This window comes from Gekko japonicus, unplaced genomic scaffold (genome assembly GCF_001447785.1).
Source record: "Gekko japonicus isolate JY-2015 unplaced genomic scaffold, Gekko_japonicus_V1.1 scaffold1493, whole genome shotgun sequence".
NCBI classification, from domain to species: domain Eukaryota; kingdom Metazoa; phylum Chordata; class Lepidosauria; order Squamata; family Gekkonidae; genus Gekko; species Gekko japonicus.
The window spans coordinates 213,710-219,528 of NW_015160256.1; the positions used below are offsets into that span (position 1 = coordinate 213,710).

Genomic DNA, 5,819 nt, shown 5'->3' on the forward strand with positions numbered 1-5,819 from the left:
GGAGCCGGAGAGTGGAGCAGCATGAGTGCATGAGCCACCCGAGCCTGCCACTGCTGCAGTGCCGCCGAGCCCAGCTCATGTCCCCCCACGCACAAAAGTGCCACCCTGGGAACCGAGTATTCAGTGCAGCACTGCCCCAGCAGCAGGTGGCGGGTGCCAGGGGAGCCAGAGACCCCCCCCCCCGGACCATGTGGCCTCTGCCTCTTCCTGCCCCTCCTTCTCCTCCTCCCGGTCCGGGCCTCCCCTGGCCACCCTCCAGTGCCATGGATAGTTGAGAAAGCGGCAACTGATTGGTGCCCCCCGACGACCGGCCGCTCCTTGCCCACCGCCTCCAGCCTGGAAAGCAGCAGCAGAAGTGCCGTACTGCCGCCGCCACAGCAGAAGGATCCTGATCCCCCGCCCCCCCTCCCCTCCCGCCGGAGCATGTGCCAGTGGCAGACACCGATGCCAGCCACGCTGGGGCTTTGGCACATTGCTTGAGCCGGCCGCTGCCCCCCCCATTCCTCTCCTTCCTCCTCATCCTCTCCTTTCTTTTTCTTCCTCTCCATGGCACATCTGCAAGGTGCGTTACATTCATGTCCAGTGGGGGCAGGTTCAATTTTGACGATGGCGGCTCTTACTGTGGCAGCTGGGAGGAGGGCAAGGCACACGGCCACAGCGTCTGCACCGGCCCCAAGGGCCAAGGTGAGTACGCCAGCTCCTGGAGCCACGGCTTCAAGGTTCTGGGTGTCTACACCTGGCCCAGTGGCAACACCTACCAGGGCACCTGGGCGCAAGAGCAAAGGCAAGTGGGTCTACCACGGCAAGTGGATCCATGGCTTCAAGGGACACTACGGGGTGTGCGAATGTGGCACCAACAGTGCCAAGTATGAGGGCACCTGGACCAACGACTTGCAGGATGGCTAAGGAACCGAGATCTACTCCAATGGCAGGGAGTGGCAAGCCCCCCCACCCCAGGGGGGGAATTCCCAAGCAGTCTGGAGGGACAAGGCCCAGGGTTGCCAAATGCCAGGTGTGTCCTGGAGGCCCTGGGTGCTCTCCAGACCAGAGGCCAGTTCCCCTGGAGAAAATGGCTGCTTTGGAGGGAGGACTGTATGGTGCATCATAGATCTGAGGGGGAATCCTTCTCTGCATTCTCCACCAGTCCCCTGCAGGCACCGTCTCTGAATCTCCAGGAATTCCCCTGGTTGGATTTGGCAACCCTGTGTGTCAGGATGGAGAAAACAGAGGCCTTGGATGTGAGTGGGAGAGGGGGGACTTCTTAACTGGGCCAGATGTGGCCATACAATCAATTGACGAGAGATTCCAACAACTACAACACCATAATTCCCTTTTTGGCTTCCGGCAACCCACTCCAGTATGTTTGCCAAGAAAACCCCATGGACGGTATCAAAAGGCTAAAAGATATGACGCCGGAAGATGAGCCCCTCAGGTCGGAAGGTGTCCAATATGCTACTGAGGAAGAGCAGAGGGCAAGTACAAGTAATTCCAGAAAGAGTGAAGCGGCTGGGCCAAAGCCGAAAGGACGCTCAGTTGTGGATGTGTCTGATGGTGAAAGGAAAGTCCGATGCTGCAAAGAACAATACTGCATAGGAACCTGGAATGTAAGATCTATGAATCAAGGTAAGCTTGACGTGGTCAAAAATGAGATGGCAAGACTGAACATCGATATCCTAGGAATCAGTGAACTAAAGTGGACAGGAATGGGCGAATTTAACTCAGAAGACCATTATATCTACTACTGTGGCCAGGAATCTCGTAGAAAAAATGGTGTGGCCTTTATAGTCAACAAGAGAGTGCAAAAGGCAGTACTGGGATACAATCTCAAAAATGACAGAATGATCTCGGTCCGATTCCAAGGCACACCATTCAACATCACAGAAACACACATACGCTCAACAATGCTGCAAAAGAGACTCTTTGTTTTGGCAACTGTTTCAACTGAACATGCTGAAGCATCAGCGTTTGACCTGAAGGAATTGGTGGCATTTGCTAAAGAAAAGGCACGCAAAATGAGATTCTGATGTGCCTGAAATGGAAACATTAAAGGGACTTAAATTTCAACATCACAATTAACAGGATTTTTCAAAATGCTTTGTGATTTGTGTTTTTCTGTTTGAGAGAGAAAATCAGAGATTGTATTACTTGTTCTGCTTATTTTTCAAAAAAGAAATTAGCAATCTCAAATTTTGTGCTTTTCATGCTTCCTAAAATGCATTTATGTTTGAAAATTGGGGGGGTGCACCGGGGGGGGAGTGCCAGAAGGTAGCCTCACCTAGTGTGCAGAAAAACCTGCTCCCATCCAAGCACTGACCCTGATGAGACTGGTCTCTTCCAGGCTGCCTTCCCTCCTTGCAAAACAGTACATAAAACAGGAAGGTTCAATGCAAGTGTTATCACTGCAGGTTATTCAGTGCTCAGTGAGCCTGTTATTTGAATTCTAACCTCTTTGATAATATAGAAAAAGGCAAGCATATTTATTGGTAACTATAATTTAATTACTCTTGAAATGAGGGATTCCATGTCTCCAGCCTCCAAGGGAGTGAACCTACATTAGTGCCAAATGTAAAAACTTGTCAAGCTGTCAGTATTGGATTACTGCCTCTCATCTCTCATCTGTATGCTCAGTTGTTATAACAAACAGTTAAGCACAAACTCTTAGAAGCCACCTACCATTTGGACTAGCCGAGGTCCCTAACATTACCTGTTGCTCTGAGCCCTATCTTCGAAACCTGTAGTACAAAGTGCAATTAAGTCGCAGCCAATTTATGGCCAGGAGCAGGGCCAGCCTGAGGTTTTTTGGCGCCCTAGGTGAAACTAGCATCCCCCCTTGAGGGCGGGGCCGGGTTTCTCCGCCGACTGGGGGGGGTGTCCGTTCCTGGTCATCAGCGTCGCCTCCCAGTTTTGACGGCAGAGGAGCGCGCTTGTGGGTCGCTCCGCAAAGTGCCTCTCCAGACCTCTGCCGCCACCTTAGTCACTCAGGAGCGGAGCTGGGAGGATCTCCTGAACCAACCCGGGAGGAGGGTTGTCTGTTCCATTGCTTTCCTGAGCCCAACCTCCAGTGCCGGAACCCTGTGGGACCCAGTGCCCTTCCACAGGGCCTGTCGGGCCGCGATGTCCTGCCGGGCATTCAGCAGAGGGTGGAGGAGGAGGACGGTGGCGATGGCCCCCCTCCCCAGACCACGGGCTCCACGCTGGACGCTGCCTGGGAGACCCTGTGCAGCCTCTCGTGCTGCTGGAAGTGCCACACCCTCGGCCTCCTCTCCATGCCCCTGGCCCAGCCCAAGGGGGTGGAGGTGCTGCTCTGCACCCTGCTGCCGAAGGGGAGCTGCCCCACCGTGCCCACCCGGGAGATGGTCGTCAAAGGTGAGGCCGCTGCCGCCCTGTCTGGGGGCGGGGCGGGCGGGTGCAGTTTGGTGCCCCTGAGGGCCGGCCCGCTCTAGGCGAATGCCTAGTTCGCTTAGTAAGCGAGCCAGCCCTGACCAGGAGTTTTCAAGGCAAAAGATGAACTGAGATGGTTTGCCACGGCCTGCCTCAGTGTAGTAGCCCTGGACTCCCTTGGGGGTCCCCCAGCCAGACACTCGCCAGGGCTGACCCTACTTAACTTCCAAGAGCAGATGAGATCAGACTAGCCTGGGCCATCCAGGGTCAGGGCCTTCAAAACAGAGCAATAACCATAGAGGCAGGCAACTTTGAATGTTCAGTCAGTAGCTGTGTCACAAGGGGGGAAATCCAGTTATGTATGTAAACCAGTTTTGGGTATGTATGCTTGATCTCTCTCTGTCTTTTGGGAAGGGTAGGGGAAATGGTGAAATCCCCACCTTTTATATCCCCACAGTTCAGTCAACTGGTTTGATTTCATTTCCCCCTTTTTAGGAGTTGTCTGAAAAAGAAATGCACTCATTGCTTATGCCATCAATAGGTTTTATTAAGGCAATCTCTTTAGCATTCGCAATATGGATTGTTTGATTGCCATTTTGGAGAATTCATTAAACATAGATAAAACTCTTATTTGTCACATTTACCAGCTGATCAAAAGAAAGCAGAACACAGGACTTTAAAGAACCGTTCAATATTATGTGTAATCTGTCTTCAAATGATTATAATTACAGATTCACATAAGGGCGAAGCTATGTTCTCTCTGCAAATTTAGGTTCCCAGGCCTATGGTTGCTGAGATTATGGGACTGGGACTCAGTTAGGTTTAGCATCAGTGGGTGTGCTAGAGGAGTTTTTAACCCCACCCACGGCTGCCATTTAACCCCACCCAAGCCTGACTTTCACGACTCACCCAGGCTCAGCTGCTTGCTAAAATTCAGCAGCAGCCACGATAGCCAGTGTGGTGTGGTGGTCAGAGTATCAGACTAGGATCTAGGAGGTCCAGGTGTGAGTCCCCCCCACATGCTATGAAAGCTCACAGGGTGACCTTGGGCCGGTTACATATTCTCCGCTTAATTTAAAATGGAGGAGAGCAGAAGGATGTATGCTGCATTGCAGAGAAATGTAGTAAATAAATTTAGCTGAAGGGGGGGCAGATAAAAGATAGCTGGGGACTGGGGAGAAGGAAGCAAGGAAAAGTGAGGATACACGGGCTGCCGGGAGGGGGGAATGTGGAAATAGTGTGGGGAGGGGACACAGAGGAAAGTGAGGTACCCCACAAGCAGTGATCCCTCTAAGCTGAGTTAATGTGAGCCAGGGCTTTTTTTGTAGAAAAAGCCCAGCAGGAACTCATTAGCATAATAGGCCACACCCCTGACCACACATATAATTAGCATATTAGGCCACACCCCATGCCTTCCCTTGGCTTGCCCAGGCGCCCCCGTGCAGGGCATCTTCCAGGGCCCCTCCTGGCCCACCTGCTTCGGAGTCCCCGGGGGGTTAGCACTCCAGGCCTTCCCTCTGTAGCCACGCACACAGAGGTTTTGGCTATAGTGGGCGTGGCCAACTCTGAAGCCAGCCGGAACTCCGTTCCTGTGCACTCCAAAAATAGCCCTGATGTGAGCTACCTCACAGTTTTTTAGCCTCCAACTCACACATTTTGTCTTAGCTCAGGAAGGGATGGCTCCAGAGCAAACTTATCGATGCAGTTGCCAAATCACTCGCTCACAACTTTAATGCCACTAGCTCACAATGTGGAATTTTTGCTCACGAGACTCCACAGCTTAGAGGGAGCATTGCCCACAAGTCCCTCCAGGTTTCCCAGGGGCGAACTGGGCCAGACTCAGCTTTCTCCACGCAACTTGACTGGAGTTTTCCTGGGGAGATGCTGTGGGGTTGCCAGGTCATTTCTGTCTGCCGGCAGGGGGTGGGAGGGAGCTTCCCGGGAGTGGGGGGGCAACACCGCCATGTGCAATGTCCTTGGCATGACGATGTCACTTCCATGAGACGTCATCATGCCGGGGTTGTGATACTCGGCCGTGGGTGTTGGGGGCAGGGCTTCCCCCCAACAACCAGGTGGCCGGCAGCAGGATGGAGCCCCTGGAATCAGGGGATCCCCTGCTCACCCCTGCGGGCTGGCAGCCCTGAGAAGGAATGAGGGAAAGCTGAAGGGAGGGCAGATAAACATAGATTGGCTGGTAGGTGGGAAGGAGAGAAGGAAGCAGGGAAATAAGGGAGTGTTGTTGGGACTTTTAGGGAAGGGGAAGAGGAAATAGTGGGGGAGGGGGAAATGAGGTAACCCCCTGCAACCCCTTGCTGGTTCCCTCCCTGCAATGCATAACACTGATTCACTGATGCATGAATAATGTTGGGGGGAAATGCATACATTGTAGGGGAACATTTGAAGCAAGGGGAGAGAGAATGGAACAGAAACGAAGACAC

General features: G+C 53.0%; 1 pseudogene; it reads left to right on the forward strand.

The window, feature by feature from the left end:
* The first annotated feature begins 575 nt into the window (after nt 1-575).
* Nucleotides 576-4,176, forward strand: LOC107113159 (annotated as a pseudogene).
* The last annotated feature ends 1,643 nt before the right edge of the window (nt 4,177-5,819 follow it).